At 33.0% G+C, this 11,307-nt stretch overlaps 1 pseudogene; it reads left to right on the top strand.

The window, feature by feature from the left end:
* Positions 1-8,862: 8,862 nt before the first annotated feature.
* Positions 8,863-10,983, top strand: LOC147536339 (beta-glucosidase 47-like; annotated as a pseudogene).
* Positions 10,984-11,307: the final 324 nt, after the last annotated feature.

Below are 11,307 nucleotides of genomic sequence, written 5' to 3'. Positions count from 1 at the left end.
TGGTTTTTGGAATTAGTTTTGCATCTAATAATTTCGATGAGATTCTTTGTTTATTTACATGTATAATCATGTCATGAATAATACGTTTTTATTTTGGGGCGGTGGGTATATAGACCAAAATAATGTTCAAAAAAGGTTTATGATCCAATCTTCTCAAAATATGGATATTTAGTCATTTTACATTGTGGACATAAAAACCCTCACTTTCTAAACACATTACCGTCAATGTCCCACGGCCCACGCTCAAATTTGACGTGGAGATTTATTAGCAAAAATTGTGGAGATTTATTAGCAAAAAATATGGAGATTTATTAGAAAAAAATGGATAGAAACAAATCATAATCTCTCTCTCCTCTAAACAGATTTGGAAAGCAAAATTTCTGTTTCCTATTATCCGAATCAATCAGAAACAAAAGTCCTAACCAAAGCGAAAAGTCATCACCACGGATATTTCCAAATCAATTTTCTCTCTCTTCTTTACAGATTTAGAAACCAAATCAATTTTCTCTTTCCTATTATCTGAATCAATCAGAAACAAAAATCCTAACCAAAACTACTGTAAAGTATGTATAATTTATTCACAAGTATTTTTTGTATGGTTATTTTTCATCATAAAGAAGTTTGTTTCAACGTTATGGTGAGATTTTGGGCTGATTTTTGTGGTTTTTCCTGTTGTGACATAGTTTCTGATGTTCAAAGCTTCGTCATAAATCAATTTTTAGAGATCTGTTTGATAAGTTATGTCAATTTCTGTCTGGTATAACTTAAGCTACTGTAAAGTATGTATAATTTATTCACAAGTATCCGTGATTTACCACATGATTCGGTAATTTTTGATAAATAACCAATGATAACAGCAAAAATTTAAAAGTTTTTAATTGATCAAACCTTGTAATTTCTGATAGTGGTCATTTATATGAAGGAATTTATATTGTATACTGATATACAATAAGTATGTTTTACAATGGGATTTAATGATGTACAACAAATTCTGATATACTAATGATAAAGTATAATTTTAAACGTTATATACCTAAACTGTAAATACGATATTATGTATAATTTACAATAAATTATGCAAACGTTATGAAAAATAATGAGACATTTATCACAAATAATGAAATCATGTTTCCTTTCCATGTCTTTCAATATGAACATAGAATCGCATTTCAATGGTGTCCATCCATGCACTATCCATTTGCAATCTTCAACAGGACACGCAGCAGTAACACGCTTAGAATCATTCTTTATGAATTTGAAATCATGCCCGGTGTTGATGCTATATTGCCTAAGAGCATATCAAAAAGCTTTTGCACCCCCAGGAAATAACTGTCCTAGTTCTGTAAATATCTTATCCCAACCATCTGATTTCAGTTTGATTTCCTTATTTTGATTTGATGATTCTGTCTGGAACTCCATCTGTGATAACAAAGTGAGATAGATTAATTCAAATAAATTATATATACAAGTATATTATTTGCAGTAAATTATATGAACATTTGAATAAATTACATGTACTTTACAGAAAAGTACAGAGGATTTACATATGTAAATCAAAGATGTTCTAATAATGAAACGAGAACTGTTTTGATATTAAATCATACATAATGTTCCATAAATTACGTATGATTTACGCAAAATAATATAATGTTAATGTTATTCGTGAAAAATTTGCAGAACCAGAACATATATCATGTTCTCAATTTGATAAACATCGCAGGGAAAAGTTTATATAATTTACGTTACATTATGGTAATTTATTCTAAAGTATATATAATGTTATTTCTGTTATGAGTAACCGTGCGAAAGAATCACGTTTCATCAATCTGTACGGAAAAAAATCAGATCTGAAGAAAATTTGAATATCATACTTTGCATAAACTCCAAATCTATTGATAACTGATATGACGATTGATTGCAAACAATAAGTAAACTCGATTTGTAAGATTTAGAAATGAAGTATTAATCTCATGAAGATAGTGATCATTAATACAAACTTTAGAGAGAGAAAGACAATAATAACTTTCTTGATCTGAAACAGAATCATCAAATAAGAAAATTGTTTACCTGATTAACAATTAAGATGATGATCTTGAATAGCTCTAATGATAATGAAACAAGTTAATGGAAGATTTTCAATCGAAACATAATCAGAAAACATATAATTTGGTTTGAGTTTTACCTGAAATTAGAAACTCAATTTTCTGTTTTAATGGAAGACAGTTTCAGAAGATGAAGATGTAGAGAGAGAGAGAAAGATAGGACGAGAAGGTTTCAGTTACAAAGTTTTTTGTTTTAATGGAGGATAGTTTCAGAAGATGAAGATGTAGAGAGAGGGAGAAAGATAGGTAGAGAAGGTTTTGGTTACAAATTTAAGGAAGATAAAGATTTCTTTCTTCCTTTAGAGTCGGTAATTGGAGAGAGAAACAAGGAGATAAAATAGGAAAACGAATATTGGTTGATTTGAGCTTAAATTAGATCTTATATATATGGAAGGTTAGTTTAGGTATTATAAATTATTTGGTATTCTAGGGATTTGTGTTTTCTCTCTAGATGACACCAAATGGACTAGATATCCATTTGTATTATTTTTTTGGTTTTGAAACCCTTTATAGGATTAGAGAGGACTAAAAGTCCTATTAGGGTCCGTTTTTTGGATTATAAGCCCAAAAATTTCTTTTATTTTTATTTTTAATTATTGAGGAGCATAAATCCGATTTAGACCATGCGTACACAAATTATATAGTATAATTCTAGTAAACCTAACATGTCGTGTCATAGTTGTGGCAGTGGAAAGCAGTAGGGCGTATCCAGGGTTTACTTTGAGGGGAGTCTAAAAATTCTCTATAAAAAATTACAGTCACAGAAAATTTAAGCAAATAATAATATTTTATTGATAAATTTAATAGAATAAAGATCTGATCTTTCTAAAATCAGAGTCGTGGCTGACAATTTGAGGTCCCTGGGGTGAAATTTGATTTTGGATCTTATGTATAATAAAAAAACAAATACGAACAATATAATAATAAAAATATAATTTCTTCGTAGATCGTGCAATTTAGAGTATAAGTGATTTTCTGAATATGGTATCTTTTGCATCATGATTATCACATATGTATTTATGTATTGTTGATTTTTTTTTTAAATCCGCTAAGATTTATATTTTTAAAAACACCATATAAAATGAATGAAAGAAAAATAATAAAATTATTAAGAAAAAATATAACTGAGCCAAAAGAAAAGCTTGTATAACAATTGAACTCTCAATTAGATTGTGCAGTTTGGTGTCACTTGCATCATGATTATCACATATGTATTTATGTATTGTTGAAAAAAAATTTAAAACCACTAAGATTTCTATTTTTAAAAACACCTCATAAAAATGAAAGAAATGCACTCAAAATAATAAAATTATTAAGAAATATAACTGAGCAAAAAGAAAAGCTTGTTTAGCAATTGAACTCTCAATTACAAAAAGAAAAGGAAAGATATAAACATTGAACAATGGGACTTGAACCCAGGTCAATTTCTAGGAAGAACACGACTATTACCATTAGAGCTAACCGGTTTTTCATGTTATGTTTTATGCTGTTAACCATATATCAGTGACCTTTAGAAAAATTGGCAAAAATAAAAGAGGTTGATTGAACTCGAACCCGAACCCGTACCAGTGGAGTGGTAACACCACACTTCATCCATTAAGCCAACCACAAATTTTGTTCTTGTGAGCAACCTACATCTACTTATACAGTTATAATATATTATTTTTTTTATCAACTATCGTACATAAAATTATACAAGTTGAGGACCCCCCTAGACCCATCACCCATGGTGGATCCGCCACTGGTAGAAAGGGCATAGAGAGGTTGAAGAAGATTTTTCTATATTTGTAATCAATACCTTTGGTCTACCTTGACATTTGGGTTAGGTTGGAGAGAGAAATATAGATGATGTAATTAGTTTTGAAATGCGGATTAAAAGAAAAAAGTAGTAACTGTTAAGTTTGATTACGAAAATCGTAGTCCTTTGAGACTAAATTAGTTTAAAGAGAGTGTTATAAGGATCATTTACTAAATAACTCTACAATATAAGGACTTGAATAAAAACTAACCATAAATTTAATACTATATTCATTCATGTAGTTTCTCCACATACACAACTTCACTCTAATATCGATCACTACTATTAACCTCACTATTATCATAAGAAAAACTACAAATACATAAGTTTACTATCATTATTGTCTTAGTTAAAAGCTCATAATGATGCCTCAAGATCTAATGAAGAGGAACCACTGTTAATGAATGAGAAACCAACAACAAGAAAAAAAAAGTCATTATACTTAAAAGGAAAACATATAGTGACGATAATATGTCTTAGGTAAAAAAAAAAGTTCGTGTGTTTGTCATTCTAAATGTTGAACGACCATTTTTAGGGTTTTAATTGGGAGATTCATAAAAATTTTGGGGTGTTTGATTGGGAGACTCCCGGAAAAAATAGAATCAGTTTCTCTAAAATTGTAGATTTTCATGGGTCAGTGTTTCGAGGAAATAAGAAAAATTTCCGAGGCAATAAGTTTTGGGTGGAAACAAAACCTTTTTGTTTCCTCCAAACATCACCTTTAATTATTTTTCAATTTTTTACTTTTTTCTTCTTCCCCTCTCACCTCAATTAAAATTCCGACGACCTCCACCATTAACACCGGCGATTACCACCACACGAGTTCTCTCTATTTTTCCTCTTTTTTCTCCTCTCTTTCTTTCTTCTCTCTCTTCTTCTCCTCCCTCTCTCATTATCTAACGAAGTTCCGACGAAGGGTTCCGGCGAAGGGGAGAACCCCTTCGACGAAACTTGATAGAAAAAAAAGAGAGGAGAGAGAAAAAAGAGATAAAGAGAGATAGATAGAAGCGAGAGACAGACAAAGGAGAAGAGAAGAGAGAGAGAGAGATGAGAAGAGAAGAGAAAAGAGAGGGAAATATGTCGCTGCCCGTCGTCGGCCCTTTCCGGACGGCAGCTTTACGCCAGTGACTTGAGGGGAGTGTTTGGTATGTCTTTTTTGGATTTTCAACTTTCTTTCCCCTGAAACTTTTCTTTAAACCCTAAATCACTCACCTTTTCATGTGTTTGTTAAGATTTTTAGATAATCATAAAATTTCACTCACGTGACAAAAATTTCCTAATTTTTCCTTAAATAAGGGAAAGTGTTGAACCACCTCTCCCATAAGAATCTCTTTCCCAACGACCCTTTTTCTCACTTTGCCCATTTGATGTGGCGTTAAAATGCCACATTTGGATCACTTAACTTGGATGAGTTAGTTCATTTCGGATTTTTATTTTTAATTATATATGTGTTTTTCTTGGTAGGTATTTTATTTGGAGCTTGACGCTTAATTCAGAATAAAAATGAACATTTATCACTATTTCATCTCATGTGGAAGAGATCGGAAGGAAAGAGCACCAGGGGTATTTTGGTCATTTTGGGAAAATTAGAGGTTAAATGGCAAGTGGAGTCAATGATGAGTCCGACGGCGAAAACTGAAGTCGAATCAGAGTTCGGACGGAAAAATTATGGAACAAAGAAGCCGAAGGACAATTTTATCTTTTCTGAAAATTAGATGAAGTAGAGACAATTATGAAGGCACCCCTTGATTTCTAAATGGAACTCAAAATCCAAAGCCCAACGGTCCAAGGAAGAAGACCAAAGAGACATTTTATGAGCACCTCAATTCAAGTCAAAGCCTAATTAAGTAGCCAAAGTCAAGTCAAGTCAAGTCAAGAGTTTCCATTTAGTAGAGAAAGACTAAAAAAAAGAATAAGTCTGATTGGGGCATCATCTTCTCCATCATTCAAGTTTTAGGGTTTGAGGAGTGAGAAGCAAGAAAGAGAGGGAAGGACAAAGGTAGCCGCCGGCCAGAGCTAGGCCGGCACTACTGTCGAGAGAAGTAGCTCGGTGTTCATCAGCTGGCCGGGAGTTGCTTGAAGGAATCGGGTCTTAGCAGCCACCATTAAAGCTGCTCGGATAGCAACTCGTGGGAAGGAGATAAGCAGCTCGGCTCGACTTTATTTCCATTGTAGCTGCTCGAATTTCTCACAGCCATAACTAAGAGAGTACGGGTTTACACGGGACAGTGGCACTCTTGGCCGGAAAGCTTGAATCTGGCGGTTTTGTTCGTGGTGGTTCCGACAACTCTTTTGACCGGAAACCATAGGGGTTTCACTTAGAACATCTTTACCTTGAATGTCCTTGTGTTTGATTGAAGTTTTGGCTAAGAAATTTTAGAGGGAGAAAGCTTGCTTTGAGCTTTCATGGTGATTTAGGGTTAAGAGGAAGAAGACAACTCTGTTGTTAAGGGGAGGTCAAGTTTGGCTGAGAGGACACCTATTGTATTCTGTTAAAGGGACTCCTGCATTCTTTTACAGGGAGATCGACAACACTTCAACACATATATTTCCCGTCGATCTTAGTCTCGCGCCTCATCGGAATAGGGAGATTCTCACCTTAACTCGTGTCTTTCTTTATCTTCTTCCCGTTTATTATTTGTATTGCCATGTCTAGCTAGCTTTTGTAATTGGATACTCGTGAAGCATGAATTGATAGATGATAAATGACTCATTGTTTATTAAATGTAAGTTTGTTTAACTTCGTCTAATTTTATAAATTAGAAACCTTTATCTTAATCGTTTATTGACATATCATTTGATAGTTCGTACTTAATTTGATAACCGATGCTTAGTGACTTTTGATCGGTTATACTTAGTTTGACGAACTATGCTTAGGAGTGTCATATTTATTCATTGTCAACTTATTTGATAGTGTGTCATTAGTTTGATAGTCGATGCTTAGTGACTTTTGATCGACTATGCTTAGTTTTACACATTATGCTTAGAATTGTCTATGTGGGTGAAGTTAGCTAAACTTTCATTCTCTAGATAATTAGTTATTGTCATTATCGATCTTGTGGATCGAAGTATCTTTCTCAACCGACTCATTTTGCAACTTGTTTTCCGAATCTCTCTCACCTTTACTCTAGTTAGTTTGTATTTGTTTATTTATTTCAAATCAATCCAAAAACCCAAATTATCATCTTTTGTTTTAGTCTGAGATAGTGAGTGACACCTGGACCGGTGGGCTAGACTCTCTCGATATCTGAATCACCTTCCTATCTTCGTGGATCGATCCCGGTCTTACCGGGTTATTACTTGACGCCCGTATACTTGCGGGTGGTGACCTATTTAGGAAACTTTGTAGGCCCATCACCATGTTTCTCTCAACAACTTTGGAAAATAAATCTTCAGGGATTGATCAACTCCTCTTGATTTTTTTTGTTAAAAAACTACTCTTGATTAATTTTCACTTTCTTGAAATTTCTCATTTTCTATTTCCTTTTGTGATAAAAAAAAGGTGAACATCTCTTGTAACAATCCTTGTTAAATAAAAACCAATTTCAGTGGTATGCTTCCAATGACTACTTATTTATGAGAGAAATTCTCAATGTCATAAAACTTTATTTCATTGATTTTGTTCGTTCATATTTTCTGTACCTCATTGATTTGGTAGTTTTGTTTGGAGTCATCAAATTTGTTGTTACTATTGAAATCTTTAGCTAAATACTAATGGTGGAACAATTTAAACTATTGTAGATAAACTGTTTGATAAAATCTCCAGAAGAGTTTCCTTAATATCATTCTTAGTTTTTATCATTTTTGGTTTCTTCAATCTCATGTTTGTTGTTCGTGAAACCTGAGGTTTCAACTTTGAGATATATGAATACAAATATACAATATGTATTTGGTCACTTCAAGTGCTTGTTATTTTTTTGCAATAGTTTGGATTTTTTGATATTTTGATAAGATGAAAATTTAGTGATTAAATTTTTTATCCAAATTTAAATTAGTGGTTAACTCGAAATAAATCATCTTGCCTCTAGTTTAACTTTTCCTATCGCTTGGACTGGTTTTTCTACTAACAATGAGGTTAAGACCTAGGTTACGAGGATAATAACATGAGTGAGATGGGGATATTAAGAATTTGGCTCACTATTGGAGGCGAATATAGAAGCAAAATTTAATCTTAATAGATAGAGCTTTAGCTTTTTTAGCTTGCTTATAAAGGTGAACAATTTTATTTTTAATGAACCAAATAATAGAAAGAGAGCATAGTTATAAAACCCAAAATTTGGGAATAATAAGAAATTAGACCCAAATCTAAATAATATTGTAAAAAACCCATTTTGTGAAAATACAATTTTATCAAAACATTTTTGAAAATTTCTGAACAAATCACAGTTTGCTCTCAACAATTTTGTATTTGCTCTTAACAATTTCGTAGATGTGTGAACAAATTTGTTTTTGTTCAGAAATTGTTTCCAAAAATACTTTGTATCTTCTTTTCATTTGACAAACACATTGACTGACATTTACAATTTATAACAAGTCACGACAATTATATACGTTGTTAAGAATATAATGATATATGTCGTAAACATTTTATAACAAGTCACGACAATAATATACGTTGTTAAGAGCATATTGATATATGTAGTAAACATTTGGGTTATTTATAACAATTATATATGTTGTCATTTATAACAAGTCATGACGTTATTGTATATTTTGTCAACATAGAAGGGTAAAAATGAGATTATAGAAAAATAGAGTTGTCTTGTTAAGAACATAATTATATCTTTCAACAAAAAAAATGAACATAATTATAGCCCAGCGCTTTGGGGAAAGCTAAATAGTTTCCGGGGTGTGAAATTTTAAAAGGAATATGTAAAATTTTGAAAATTTTCTGGGGAAACTATTTAGCTGTCACACCCCGGAAACTATTTAGCTTTCCCCAAAGCGCTGACCTAATTATATATGTTGTCAACCGTTTCAAGAGTGTTGTCAACAGTTTCAAAAGTGTTGCCAACAGTTTCAAGAGTGTTGTCAACAATTTTGAGTGATGGAAAAGGGGTTAATAATTGGGATTTTTTCACTCATAATACAGGTTAGATTAACACTAATACTATCATTAATTTTTCATTAATTTAATTAATTAACTTAATATAATAATTATTTAAGAGTTATGGTGTTTTAGAGAAAGATTATTGATGAAGTTTTTCTTTTTATAATTAGCAGATAAAATTATTGATGGTAGTAATGGAGATATAGCAGTTGATCATTACGACGATATCTGGTAACTCATTAATTAAATAGTTAACATTTGATCTTTAATTTTTAATCATGTTTAGAGGAAGGTAGAATGTGGGTAACTTCTAGAAATTTGTTGATGATTTTGTGTGTTTGTGGTGAAAATCACAGGATGATTTTGATCTGATGAACTCTATTGGAGTCGATAGCTATCGATTTTCAATTTCATGGGCTAGAATTCTACCCAGTTAAGTATTTTTTACCCAATGAATTTACTTGTTTAGGTCAGAATCGGGGTCTGAATGGATTCGAGTTAGATTTGAGAATGTCTGTTTTTGTCTGACTCATGATGCATAAGTCCTAACTCGTATAATTGTTTGGTTGATTTTGGGTACTCTTAAGTTAGACGAGAGTGAGACAAGAAAAGACACCACCTATCAAATCTCAATTATAATTCACCTTTTCGTTCTTGGTTTTCTTTTGAAAATTTTCATTTGGTTTGCCTTCTATTTGAACCATGACGTCGTTTAGTTTCGGACACCTAATGTAATCGACGAGTCAGCCATGAACTGAATATAAACCCATGATCGCTAACCAACTCTTAGGGTCATTACTAGTCCTCTAGTCGAAATGCTAATGAAATACGTAATAGGAGGAAAGTATGGGCGTATAAACCCTGCGGGAATCGAACACTACAGCAATATGATTAACGCTCTCCTGCGAAAAGGTATGAATATCTACTTCATAGGCCTTTCATTAAGCATAATTTCTTTCGTTGTTTGAACGGGTCTCTTTCTTCTTTTTTCGGATGAATTTGCAGGAATTGAACCTTTTGTTACTTTAAGTCACTATCATCTTCCCCAAGAACTTGAAGATAGATACGGAAGTTGGTTGAGCCCCAAAATACAGTTAAGTAACAAGTAACTCTTTCGGGAATCTTTTGCTACTCTCTCGCTCTCCCATTTTTTCTTTCTCTGTCACCTCTTGCCGATTGGTGGATTCATCTTTTTAAAATTAACCAATTTTTTGCAGGAAAGATTTTCGATTTTATGCAGATGTGTGTTTTGAAGCATTTGGAGATCCAGTCAAGTACTGGGCCACATTCAACGAGCCGAACATATTAGCTATACAGACTTACCGAACTGGATATTACCCACCGGCTCGTTGTTCGAGACCATTTGGTAACTGTACCTTTGGTAACTCTTTAACCGAACCATTCGTTGCCGCTCACAATATCATCCTATCTCACGCCTCAGCCGTTCAACTTTACAGATCCAAATATCAGGTAATACGTTTTTTACGACACCTTCTCTTTTGTCTTTAGCAATCTCTAACACTAGAAGAAAACAAGAAGATTTCTAAGTCTACCAAATAATCAGAAGGAACAAAATGGTAGCATTGGGATTGTGATGAATGCCATATGGTTTGAACCTATGAGCAATTCTTTAGCTGACAAGCTTGCTGCCGAAAGAGCTCATTCTTTCTTTTTCAACTGGTAAGCATGAATGACCCTAGATTTGGCTGATAAGCTTGCTGCCGACAGCTCATGAATGTTATTGCAAGTTCTTGGATCCCATTATGTTTGGAAGTTATCCTTCAGAAATGCGAAAATTGCTTGGACCCAAGTTGCCTCCATTTTCGAAAAATGACCAAAAGAAACTAAAGAATAGTTTAGACTTCATTGGAATCAATCACTATACTAGTTTATATGTCAAAGATTGTATGCACTCTACTTGTCAAAACGGAATGGGAATTTCCGAAACCGAAGGTTTTACCTTACAAACTGGTGAAAAAATGGCATTCCCATTGGAAACCCGGTACGTTAAAGTTATATCGTTGCTACTATAATTCAAACTTGAAATTTTCTAAATATTCCGAACAAACACATACAATACAATTGCAATAATACCTTAAATGGGAGTACATCAGCGCCAAGTTTAGATTTGGTCTATGTGTCATAACTGCAGTTCTATCAATCGTCTGCATACCCTTTACGAGTGAATAACTGCCCATGGGATGATGATATGTCAAATCTCCAGCAACATATACCCATTCCTCCGAAATTCGAAGGTGGGTTTTCTCGATAAGTAGACATATGACGGTTTCATCTGCCATACACTGGTTGTTGCAGATTAGGATTACATTATCCCCCTACTTGTCATGGAAAAAAAA

Source organism: Eschscholzia californica, unplaced genomic scaffold (assembly GCF_041429995.1).
Source record: "Eschscholzia californica isolate CP2 unplaced genomic scaffold, dmEscCali1.0.p SCAF_5, whole genome shotgun sequence".
In the NCBI taxonomy this organism is placed as follows: Eukaryota; Viridiplantae; Streptophyta; class Magnoliopsida; order Ranunculales; family Papaveraceae; genus Eschscholzia; species Eschscholzia californica.
The sequence above is the reverse complement of the archived record's forward strand: the minus strand, read 5'-3'. Positions and strand labels throughout refer to the sequence as shown.